Below are 12,904 nucleotides of genomic sequence, written 5' to 3' on the forward strand. Positions count from 1 at the left end.
GAGTGGTTTAATTTTCCGCAATACCCGCAGGGTCCGCGTGCTGCAGAAGCCGAGCCTCCACTTGACGGGCTCTCTTGTGACACTCCCGGCATCCTTACTCCTCCCGTTCCCCGCCCAAACTTGGGAGGGGTACTTTCATCCCCCTGCCCCGAACTACTTCCAGGAAATCCTCTCTTTTTCGCCTGGAAGTTTTTCACCTGGAGCCTAGCATTCTCTACTCGATGTGCCTTCTCCACCGCTTCGCTGAAGGCGTTAATTTGGGCTGCCGCGAGGTCCTTCTGGAGTTCTACGTTCAGGCCCTGGACAAATCGCCGTATTCTTCGTTGCTCGGTCATGATGAGTTCGGGCGCAAATTTGGATAGGCGGGTGAATTGGCTCTCATATTCCGCCACAGTTTGAGCTCCTTGGCGGAGTCGAATGAACTCGTCTTCCTTCCTCTCCTGAGCTAGAGGAGGGAAAAACTTCGCATTGAACTCTCTGATGAAGTTCACCCAAGTCCTAGGTGTCTGTTCTCGTTCCCACTTCTGCCGAATTACGTTCCACCAGGAACGGGCTGCCCCCTTAAGCTGGAACACGGCAAAAGTCACCTGCCGTTCGTCAGGGTAGTGTAGGGCTGCAAATATATCCACCATCTTTTCAAGCCATCTTTCGGCAACGTCTGGGTCGGGTCCCCCAACAAACTTTGGCGGAGCGAACTTTTGGAATCGTTCGAGAGCTCTGTCTTCGCTCTCGATATGGTTACCAGGGTTTCCAGGGTTAGGGTTTGGGTTTTGGCCCTGTTGCTGCACTACTTGTGCTAGCAAGTCTGTCATTTGCTGCATAGCAGCAGCTATTTGCACATTAGGGTTCACTTGCGGTTCCAGATTGGGTCCAGTAGAGGTTTCCCCCGTACCCCTAACCGGTGTGGGTTGTCTAGTTCCGCGCCCACGTCCCCGACCACTCCGTGTACCTTCCATGAGTTTTACTTGGTCTAGGCAAGAATACTAAACCAAAGTAGTAACAGGGCATGTAAGGAACACGCAAAACTTTCACAATAACACATATTTATACATTCCAAACATGATCACAAACATATATATACAAGCCAAGCAAGATCAAGCCACACACATATATACAATCAGTCGAGTCAAGTACAGGCAAGTCAGAAACAAACATAGACGATTCCCCGAGGAATGGCCTTTCTAGTTCACCAAATCCTTTCTAACCTAGGCCCTCATATCTTTCGTATCCGGGCGCAAGAATCCCATCTAAGATAATTCACAACTCGAGCCGGCCGGTCCCAAGAGTAAACAATCCTTATTAAAGATTCCTACCCGACATACATACCTAGCTTCCTCGAGTCCCATGATAATGATTCGTACACTTATCACATGCCCGGTTCATAACTTATGCTTAAACGAGCACTTAGACATATTCATGGACCACAACACCACTTGGCCCAGTCTCACTCCGTGCAGAGACCATGCGAAGTGGCTCTGATACCACTTGTAACAGCCCCACCTTCCCCTAAGGCGAACCAAAGGGGTTAGCGGACTGCCTGCCCAGCTCTTGCCAGGACTAACGGATCAGTTTACGTCGATCTACTACGTTCCGGAACACACCAACGCGCGCAAACAAATCAAAATCTCAAAATAAAAAAAAATATGAAATTCGAAGCCGATTGTGAACAGTACCGGCCATGTCAGAATCCGGAGTTCAACCAAACATCAATCCAACATATATACATCGAAATTTAACATTTACAAGCCAAAGCGGTATACCAAAATATCCAACAAGTTCATACATGTGCAATTGGCCAATTACAAACCAACCATTGGTTGAAACAAAACACTTAGGGTTTTCACCCTCAAGGAGCTATTCAAAATATACATTTACATGAGCTCAACTTGACAACCAACTAGCACAACCTTTCCCAAAATAGTCATTTTTCCTGTAAGGAAAACAAATGGAACGGAGTGAGCTAAAGCTCAGTGAGCAACTATCACATAATCAACAAAGATCACTTAACCTTAAACTTTCATCTCAAGTACGCAATTAAGAAATAAAACAAGTCGGTAAAAGGATACGGACGGCTCTCAAGAGCCCATTTCCACGCTTACATTCTTGATCCAACCTCATTGACCCTCCGTCAATGTTTAAGAATACCCGACCGTAGACCTCACTTCACTTCCATTCCTTCCACCCAACATACCCCAACCGGGCCCGCACTCCAAGCAGTAGCTTTAGGTGATACTCGAGTACACCGGAACCAAGGGTCTCATTACCACAAGATTCCCATTTCAGTCCCCGTGGCTAGTCAATTTTCACGACCAAGCCCTCGCTGGCTCGATTCAAGTGACTACCAACGGGGTCGAGCTCAGTAATGCAGTAGGGCCGTTGGATACTCGTCCAACCGACACCCAAACAGTTTCCCATGAATGGAATTCAATATCTCATATAGCAAGTGCAGTATTACAGTGAAACGGTAAAAAGTCATTAACAAGATAAAAAGGATGAGGGCGGTCAAGTACACCCTCACCTTAACCATGTCCAATAGCCAAACAAGCCTTCAAGGCATCACAATCACATATAGCAAAGCCACATTATAAACATTCAAGTGAGTAGTATACTCACCAATCAAGTAGGTGATGTTTCATGCACCGTCGTTAAAAGGACGTCGTGAACCCCCGTCACGTCCTAAAACATACAAACAAATACAATGAGACTCGATAACGAGTCATAAAACCATGCCAATCACAACCCCAATAGGGTTTCATATGCATATATAAGCATTATAGCAAACCAGAAAATCAGGAAATGTAACTAACTTGGCCCTAACAACAAAAACAGTTTTGTCCTCATTATGCGGTAATGGCACAAATTGCACTACGATTATCGGATTAGGGTGTAAGATCCCCCGTTTCGAAGCTAAGGAACAGGGCTACAACAATGTAGAAGGTCACTCAGTCCAAATCCTAGCACAACTAGGTCAAATATGTAAAATACCAAACCAGAACCTTAATTGCAGGTTTACAAATTACACTATGCTGTAATTAGTCCAACTCAGTCTATACAAGTCCAAATTCATTGATTCCAAAGGCATATGGTAGCTACGACATCAAGCTACATTTCATCAGAACACCTCAACAACCAAATCCAAATAAATTCCAGTCAAAACAGCCAATTACAGGCGCAGTTCGGCCATCCTGAAGAACCCAGAACAGCAACAGTAAAATCGACTTTCTCACTCTACACAACTCCGATGAACCTGAAATTTTATAGGAACCTCAAACACATTAATACCTACAATTTTCATGTTTTAAGCCAAGGCCAATTAGGCCTCTAACCATGAGATACAAAACCGGACAGAATTGGGGATATAAAACCCTAACTTTCTCAAATTCCTTCCAAACCCAAAATTGCTTGCAATTACCAATCATGTACTCCTACTATGGTCATTAACCATCATTTCCAACCATCATAGATAGCCACAACATCATGATCACATTAAACCAGAAAATTCATCAATAAATGGAAAACTTCACCAATTCATCTCAAACCTAGAAATAAACCACAAAATCATCACTTTAGCTACCATTAAGCACAACTTAAGCTTCATTAAGTGTAGGAGGAAGTTCAAACACCACTTACCTAGAACACAAGAGAGGGAGAGTTGTAGGACACCTTAGCTTCCTTGAACACTTCCACAAAATCACTTACTAGCACCAAATGGAGGGATTTTATGGAGTAGAAACAAATTTAAGCAATTGGTTTGGATGATTTGCACTAGATGGTAGCTAAAATTTTGAAGAGTTCTCTTCCTTCCTTTGCTCAAGAGTGCCGACCAAAATGGAGAAAGAAATGGTGATTTTTGTGGTAATTTTGAGATATTTAATCAATTGGTAAGAAAGGTCAAAAAGTCAAAAAAGTCAAATAAGTTACAACCACTCTTAAGGTGACACATGTCACTTCATTAATGCATTCCTTTCCTTCTTTTTTCCTCTCACATCAATCACATCACAACCTCCACTTATCTCTTAACACCCGATAAATTTCAACCAGTATCCGAAACTCAACCTAATTGGCCGAAATTTTCCGAACTTCTCGCACTAGCGGGTCCCACGTCCGTTATATATCCTTAATTTTTCAAAAACTATCCAATACTAGAAAAATCATCTAAAAACTATATCTGCTCATTAAAAATATCTAGAAAATTTTCCTACTAAAAATAAATGCAGAAAACAAACCATTAAATAAATAAAACCCTAGAAAATGGGAAAAGTACGGGTTCTCACACAAAGGCTGCTGAAATCTGTCGGACGCTTAGTTCGGACGTCCAATAATCATTGCGCAACTTCGGTCACATGAGAACTCCACAACCGGACGTCCGAAGGAAATAAGACATTTCCCCCGACTCACTGATCTCGATCGAACGCAAGTATCAGACGTCCGACAGAATCGTTCAAATTCGACGAAAGCTGTCGGACGCTGACAAAGACAACACCGGATGTCCGATAGAATTGACATATTCCTTCTAACTCATTGTCTGCTTTCAGACGCAAGCACCGGACGTCCGATAGAATTGAAAAAGATTTTTCAAACTCACTGCCTGCTGTCGGACGCAAGAAACCAGACTACCGGACGTCCGATACTCCAATGGCTAGTTGACTCTTCAACTATTTTCTATCCATTGGAAGCATTAATGAAGCACTTTCTTGGTCTCCTATAAATAGAGCATGGTCAGAAACTTCAAATAACTTTTGTACACTGAAGATACAAAAGATCTAGAGTAGTTTTAGTGAGAAAACACTCTCCAAGGAAGATTTGTAGTCTTAGTGGTGTGAGGTTCATTGTAAGCTTTTCATTTGTGAGTGAATACTTCATGAGTATAGCTCTGTGAGAATTGTCTTGAGGGATAGTAAAACTTCCTAACTTGACCGAGTGGAGTTCGGGGCAAGGAGGAAGTGAACCTTCCTTTGTACACAAGAGTGATTGTAATTCATCAATTTAAAGAATCTTGTTTGAATTAATCTACAAGCTCAAGAGGAGTTGGGTAGTTAATTGGTTTGCAATTCTTTCCTTTTTATTTACTTATTATTACGTTTGTGATCTTTACATTGCTTATCTCTTCTACTTCTCTCAAGTGATTTTGTTCATTCATTAATTGATTCATTCTTTGATCACTTAGAAAAGAGGGTAAATTTCATATTGAGCAAAAAGTGCCCATAACTTAATTAGATTTTTAATCAACCTAATTCACCCTCTCTTAGGTTGTCTTCGATCCTAACATAAGTTGGTCCAAATTGAGCCATAAGCTACTACAACATTCCTATGTTTACTTGTGCAGGGCAGAATTTTCAGTCAACTTTGCCAATTTTCTGAAATTTATAGACATTGAATCAAATTCTAAATTTTACACCGTAGGAAGATCTATGAGTCTAGTTTCAAACGCAACAAACGAAACTCAATTCCGATTTTCCTATACGAAGTTATAGACAATTTCCCAAAACTGCGCAGAGCCTCCTGCGAAAATTTCTAGATTTTCTAACAACTTGAGATTATGAAACTTTTCTCAACAAAATTCGCTCCCTTGACTCAAATTCAACCATTAAAACAACCAAGAATTAAAGGTAAGTGAGTTCACATAAGAATTATAAAGACAAGTAAAATTTCGGGGTCTCACACTCTCTCCCCCTTAAAAGAATTTCGTCCTCGAAATTCTAACCTTTGCTCGCACAAAACTTGATGCTACAAGATTTTTCTCCAATTTTCTCCCCCTTAAATGTGTTCTATTGTTTTCACTTTATGATTTAGAAATGCTTTTACCGAACAATATAGCTACTTTATTTTTCTTTTACATCTATAGTCTATTTTTGTTTTTTTATTCAAAAGAGGCATGGAGGGTAGTACTATGAGTAAGAGAAAGCCACTTAGGAATTGGAGGAAAATCCTATAACATCAAATTTTGTGCGAATAAAGGTTCGAATTTCGACGACGAAATTCTTTTAAGGGGGAGAGATTTTGAGATCCCGAAATTTTAATTTTCTTTAAAGCCCTTATGTGAACGAAATTCTTTTAAGGGGGAGAGATTTTGAGATCCCGAAATTTTAATTTTCTTTAAAGCCCTTATGTGAACTCACTTACCTTTGATTCTTGGTTACTTTAATGGTTGAATTTGAGTCAAGGGAGTGAATTTTGTTAAGAAAAGTTTCATAATCTCAAGTTGTTAGAAAATCTAGAAATTTTCGCAGGAGGCTCTGCACAGCTTTGGAAAATTGGGTATAACTTCGTATAGGAAAGTCGGAATTGAGTTCGTTTGTTGCATTTGAAACTAAACTCATAGATCTTCCTACAGTGTAAAATTCAGAGTTTCATTCAATTTCTATAAATTCCTGAAAATTGGCAAAGTTGATTGAAAATTCTGCCCTGCACAAGTAAACATAGGAATGTTGTAATAGATTATGGCTCAATTTGGACCAACTTATGAACTAAATCTCTTTGAAGTGTCTTCTAAAGATTATTAGTATTTCAAGTCTAGTTTTTAACAAGCCAAGTTGTATGAATTTTTGATATTTATAACTCACTCAAATTATGATTTTTCTAAAGGAAGGGCATAAGTTAGGGTTTTTGTGCATACTAGGATTTTTGGCGTGTTTTTTTTTATGCATTTTGGTAGTGTGATTGTGAGGACTTGTAAAATCTCTCATATTTTCTTAAAAATTTCTTTTTATTTGGAATCCATTATGTTACAATAGCTTTATTTGGAATCCATTATTTTACAATAACTTTACCACTCATTCACCCCCTCAATAATTGCAATTAAACATAGAATCACGGGTTTTTCACCCCCTCAATAATTAGGATTTTTGCGTCTTTTGGTAGAGTGAATAATCGGTGAGGAGAGTGTTCTCAATTTGGTGATTAAGAGTGAGTTTTGTGAGGACCCAGACCGTTCGTAAGTTGATATTAGGGTTAGGGCTAAGAAGAAAACCCTAATTTCCGGTTAAGATTGAAAACCCGCATTTTCTACATTTTCTTTATTAGAAAAGTTTCCCAGATAAGTTTTATGAGTAAATATAGTTTTAGATGTTTTTTTTCTAGTATTAGTTAGTTTTTGAGAAATTAAGAACGTATATCGGATGTGGGACCCACTAGTGTGGGAAGGTATAGGATTTAATCCATTTTGTATAGGTTAATTAATTTTAAGAAGGTTAGAAACCCTAAGTGAGCAAAATCCCTAATGTTATGATTTATTAGAAACTTTAAGTTGGGTTTAAACCCTAATTTTGCCCTTGACAAAAAGGTTATTGTTTAATTACTTTTATGTGGGATAAAGCATGCTTAAGTGTAAGTGATTAAGATGAGAAAGTGATTAGTGAGGTAATTAAGTGTGATTACATGATTTAAAAGAGATTAAGTTATGACTTATGGAGTAAATTGAAAGATTATCAAATGTGTGAGGGAAATTGTACAAGAAAGAGAAAGTTAAAGTGCAAGGGTTTAAACAACAAATAAAGCATTTTTGTGATTGGTTAGGTATAAGAAATATCTCCCAAAGCTTTGACTATATGTTGTCTTACAACTTATAAGAAACAAGAGAAAACAAAACAAAACAAAACTAAGAAGAAAAAAGAAAGGAAGAGCCGAGAGAGAGAGGGAGAGAAAGTGAGAAAATTTCTTCAAAAATCTTCAAGTTTTAGCTTCCATCTTGGGTTTGAATCTTGGAGCAACAACTTGGGTGCTTGATTAGTGAAGGTTAATCATCTACAAAGCTTAATTGAAGGTATGCCTCTTACTTGAAAGATAAACTTTTGAGGCTTTGATCTTTAAGCCATGGAAATGATGTATTATGTTATGATTATGGATTTATTTGATGGATTTGATGTGTATAGTGAAGTTTCATGGTTAATTTTAGTGTTATTTGGTTGCTGAAAATTCGGCCAAGAAGAGGAAAAAATTTGGGTTTCTTGCTAATGCTTTCCTTACTTGTTTTAGTTGAGAAATGGACTTGTAGTGGTTATGTTTGATGAATTGCCTCACTTGATTTGGTTGGTTACTTGCAAAAATCTGATTTGGGTTAAGAAACCCTAAACTCCATTAGGCTAATTTAGCTTAGCTTGTGGTTAGTGAGATAGAGTTTAGTTAGTGAGAGGTTGGATTAAGTTCATTGGTGCAAATGAAATTTTGGTTAGGGATTGTGGTTGATGTTTGTTAAATTTGGACTGATTTGGGAAGAGAATTTCGGACCAATTAAGAACTGAGATACATAAGGATTATTTGGTATCAAAATGGATAAAAATCTGGTATAAGAATCGTAGGAACGGACCGTGCGACTTCCGCGCGCGATAACGGCAAAACTGGGAAACAGGACAGTTTAACAACTGAACTTCGGCTTCATTTTTCTTAATGCTATATACGGATTTAGGAATTCCTCAAAACATGAAAGTCGTAGCCCCTTGAGTCTTGTTTATGCCTGTAAAATTTCAGGTCAATCGGATTAGTGTAGCCTGAGTTATCGATGATATGCTCCAGCCTGTTTTGACCCTCTGATTCTGCGCGTTTTTCTAGTTTCGCTTCTGCCCATGACTTTTCGGTTTTGATTCCCTTCGATCTGGGTGTCGACTCCTTCATAAGAAGTTTAGATTTTGGTCTCAGCTTCGAAACGGTATAAAGTACGTCGAAAACCGAGTTCCGTAGCTCCGATTATGATCAAAACAATATCGCTCGTCAGAACTGCCTTGTATTTGGACAGTTCTGACGGGCACTTTGGCACTCGATTTTCGTTCTGTTCTGAATGGATTCAAGTCTTGGCCAAAACATCAAAGTTTTAGCCTTATGTCTCAGCTTTCCAACGCCTCTGGAATTTCTTGATTTCGATTTCTGAGCCATGAGATACGGCCTTTCAAACAGGGCCTGTTTGGTAAACCGCAATGAAACAACTGGCACCATTTCATGCCTTTTTGACTTATACCTATTGAGATCTGGGTTGAGATGTCTAAATGAAAGTTGTAGCTCTTCCTCTTAGCTTCGAAACGGTGTCTCACCCGCCTTGATCCGACACTCCTAGCCTAATTTTTGACCAAAACGGTTTGAGATGGCCGATTTGGCCATTTCCGTTTGCCGTTCCGCGCGGTCGTGTGCGGCCGTTTTGCCGTTTCCGCACTTGCGCGTGCCAATTTTGCCGTTTGGCTTATTTCAAGTACGTTAGTTGCCGTTTGTGATATATTGTGACATAATCTTCGATTTCAGACAGTGGTGAGCTAGGCGGTGCCGGTGGGGCCCACTATTAGCCAACACACAAAGTGAATTCCGCCTTTATACTACTGTTGGTATTTTGAGTAAGTATTCAGGCCGCTCTTATGTGTTAGTTGTTTATGTGTTTCGTTATGCGTAAAAAGGGTACCTAGGCGAGAGTGTACTTTATCGCGCTCGACCTAAACCCTAATTTGCGCGCGTATTTGTACATGACATATGTATATGAGAAATTTTGGAACTAAAACCCTTGAGCTTGTGGCTCGGGGTGACTTTTGAATAATTTTGTGAATTTTGTGAGTTTGAGGTTGAACTCAATACCTAGATGGACTATTCGAGCCGGTTAGGGCTTGGTCGAAGTCAGTCCAACTTGGATTGAGGTCACCAAGTTTGTGACCCGAGCTTGCGACTCAAGCTCAAGTTTGTGATTTCGTTCGCCTGGGCAAGTTTGTGAGGTGACTGGCCAGTGAGGGTGATAAGGTGTCGGTGGGTGTACAAGTGAAGTTCTACGGACCTTATTTATGGTCGACGGAGTGTCGACAGGAGATCACGCATGGCAAATGACTTGGCTTTGGAGCCACCCGTATCCTTATTATGTGATGTTACTTTTCTGCTTTTGCTTTACTCTTACTGTGTAATTGATGTTACGTGAAATTTACGCTTTTGCCCCTGTTTACTTACTAAGCTTTTAGCTTACCCTATTCCTTTTGTTTTCCTTAGCAGGGGCCGACGCGGGTACGTTTGGGCACTTACACTAGTATAGTATAGTTAGACTTGCTTGTAATAGCGGACAATTAGGATGTTTGTTTTTATTGTGGTGGTTTGTATAAGGACCCTTCTTAGGGTCTACCTTTTGGTTTTGGTTGTAATTATAAGGATGTAATAGTTTGAGCAGGTACTTTTGGGGAATGTACTTATAACTCTTTTGGGATTGCATATATATGTATAGTACTCTTTTGGATTTTGCTAGCTTTCGTTGTTTTAAGTTTTGAGTCCTGGCGTGAGCTAGGCAGGCGGCCCGCCGATACCCTTGGGTTCGCCCTTGGGAGAAGTGGGGTCGTCACAAGTTTTAGATAAGAGAAAGTGTGTGATTAGAAGTAATAATAATAAGTTAGTGAATCATGAGTTAAAACCCAAGTACGTGCGAGTTAAGGAAAAACGGTGTGAACTGACGTGTACCGTTTGTTACCAAGTGAGTACACCACTTGAACACTACATTATTACCTTAATATCCTTTCTTTTATTTCAGCTAAATAACCCTAAAATATCTCTTAAACCAGTCACAATGTTTGACCAAAGAAAAAGAAAAAAAAAAGAAAAAATTGAGCTTTGATACTATGGCAACACTTGTCGGAAATCTACCCAACTTTGACCCAAGTTTCTTACCTTTACTAAAACTCAAAATTTGACCAAAATTTCCTTCACTTTATTGTCTTCTTGGCTGAAAATAGGGAGAGGAAAAAGAGAGAAAACTTCATCTTGCATCTTCAATTTCTTCCTCAAATCTTGAGTTCCAACCGTTAAAATTGCAAACTACTCCATAAAAGTTACTCACTAAGAAGGTTTAGAGCTTTTGGTGGAGTGATTCTGGAAGAAGAAACCCTAAGCTACCATATTTCTTAAGGTTCCAAGGTAACTTGTCTAGAAATCCCTCTTTGCTCTTAGTAATTATAAATTGGTGGATTAGATTTGTTAAATATGTAGTTTTGTGAGAAATTTTATAGGTTGAAGTAGTGTTATGATAAATTTCAGTTTTTATGGTGAATTTTCTGCTCTCATGTGATGATTAATGATTGGCCATGGTTTGATAGTTTTGTTATGTGATAAATTAGTGTATTATGTGCTAGATGAACTTGCCTAAAGAAAATTTCCAGCTTTAAGGTTGAAACTGCCCTGTTCAGATCTGTTTAATTCGTCCATGTTAGAGGTCGAATCAGACTTAGGTCAAAACATGAAAGTTGTAGGAAATGGTGTTAACTAGCTTCCTGAAAAAGTTCAGCTTAATCGGAGTATGGTAGCATGTGAAATGATAAAAATACCCTTGACTGCCAAATGTAATGTTTTGTGGACAGTGTTCTGTTTTATCTGAGATTACATATTTTGACCTTGAAAATGAATGAATTGGGTGTTGATGCCTTCATAGGAAATGTAGTTCTCTATCTTAGCTTCGAAACGATATAAAGTGTACCCAAATCCGAAAAGCGTAGCTTCGGTTGTGACCGAAACGCCAAGAGATGTCAAACCTGTTATTTTGTTATTTGTCTTGAACATTAGTTCCGGTCGCATTGCTAGCATTATTTTGTAATTAAATGACATTGAGCATAGTGAAAGGCCATTATGGCAAGATTATTTTTGTGTGACTTTGGGGCTGAATTGAGAAAATTAATGAAGCCATAAATGGCTGAAAAATAGGTAAATACAAAGGACGTGCTGCCCAAATTTTCACTCGAGAGCTAGTTGGATGTACTCGCGCCTTGAGCGAAAGGTTTTAGCGTTATTCATATTTTTAAGACCAACTGCTACCTTTTTACCCCAACGCGACATTGTTATCTCTTTGCCCTAGTAGTTAACTTGACTAAGCACACGACTTGTAGTCGAGCCTCATTTGTGCATTCCATTTCCTGGGTTTGTGGATTGGGGAAACCGTAATTGTTTTATCTTGGTTGTTGTTAGGACGTGACGGTGATCAAAGCCATCCTTTAGGAGGAAACTTTTGAAGTTATTTTTGCTTGAACTGGTGAGTGTACCACTCCCCTAATTTGTTGCTTAACTGGTTTATTTGTACTTGAAATCTGTGATTTGAATGACGATGAATTCTGTTTATTCTGAATGAGACGAGGGTGTACTTTATCACACTCATTCTCTTACCTGTGTGATCATTTACTGTGTGAATTTGAATCTGTTATCTGTGTCTGTTCTGACGTCGTTTGGAGGCTTGTATCCAACGACCCTTCTGTGACCTCTGACCTCAAATCCCGTCGCTAGTTACTCGAGTCGAGCCAGCAAGGGCCTGTCGATTAGATAACGAGCCACGGTAGTCAGTTTCTGAGAAATTTTTGGGTATAGAGACTCTGAATTTCTGGTATACTCGAGTATTATCACCTCTGTTCTGTGTGTGGTGTTCGGGCCAGGCAAGGGGTATGTTTGGTGGATAGAATTTGATGTCAAGTGGGCCCTAAGGTCATGTTTGCTTCCTCGAACGTCGACGGAGAGCATCAACGAGTTGGGATCAAGTACTACAACCGGAATTTGGTTCTTGAGAGCCACCTGTATCCTTTCTATCTGAGGTGTTTGTTCATTTCCTTATATGATGTGTATATGTGCCTTAAAAGTGAAATGTCATGATTCTTGACTACTTGTATTTGTGGTACCTCATTGAGCGTAAGCTCACCCCGTTCCCGTTGTCTTTGTTTTCCTTACAAGGTTCAATATTTTGAGAGCTATGATTTTTTATGAAAGAGTCAAGCTAGTGTAGACATTCTTTTGATCATGCTCCTCTGTAATCGAAACCCTAATTGTATTTTGTATACGTATGGTTACTATGGCTTGTATTTCAAGTGAACTTGTTGGAGACTCTGATGTATATATGTATATAAGTGTGTAACCAAGTGTTTCAAACGTATTCATTTGAGATTGTACGTTTCTATGTGTTGACCTTGGTTCCTAGCTTTTG

At 39.4% G+C, this 12,904-nt stretch overlaps 1 long non-coding RNA gene across 1 annotated transcript; it reads left to right on the forward strand.

Annotated features, from left to right (window-relative positions):
- Positions 1 to 9,226: 9,226 nt before the first annotated feature.
- On the forward strand, positions 9,227 to 10,193 carry LOC140012900 (uncharacterized). Its single transcript, XR_011819868.1, has 2 exons — positions 9,227 to 9,317; positions 9,952 to 10,193. It is a non-coding gene; the product is annotated as an uncharacterized lncRNA (long non-coding RNA).
- The last annotated feature ends 2,711 nt before the right edge of the window (positions 10,194 to 12,904 follow it).

The sequence above is a fragment of the Coffea arabica genome, chromosome 8e (genome assembly GCF_036785885.1).
Source record: "Coffea arabica cultivar ET-39 chromosome 8e, Coffea Arabica ET-39 HiFi, whole genome shotgun sequence".
In the NCBI taxonomy this organism is placed as follows: Eukaryota; Viridiplantae; Streptophyta; class Magnoliopsida; order Gentianales; family Rubiaceae; genus Coffea; species Coffea arabica.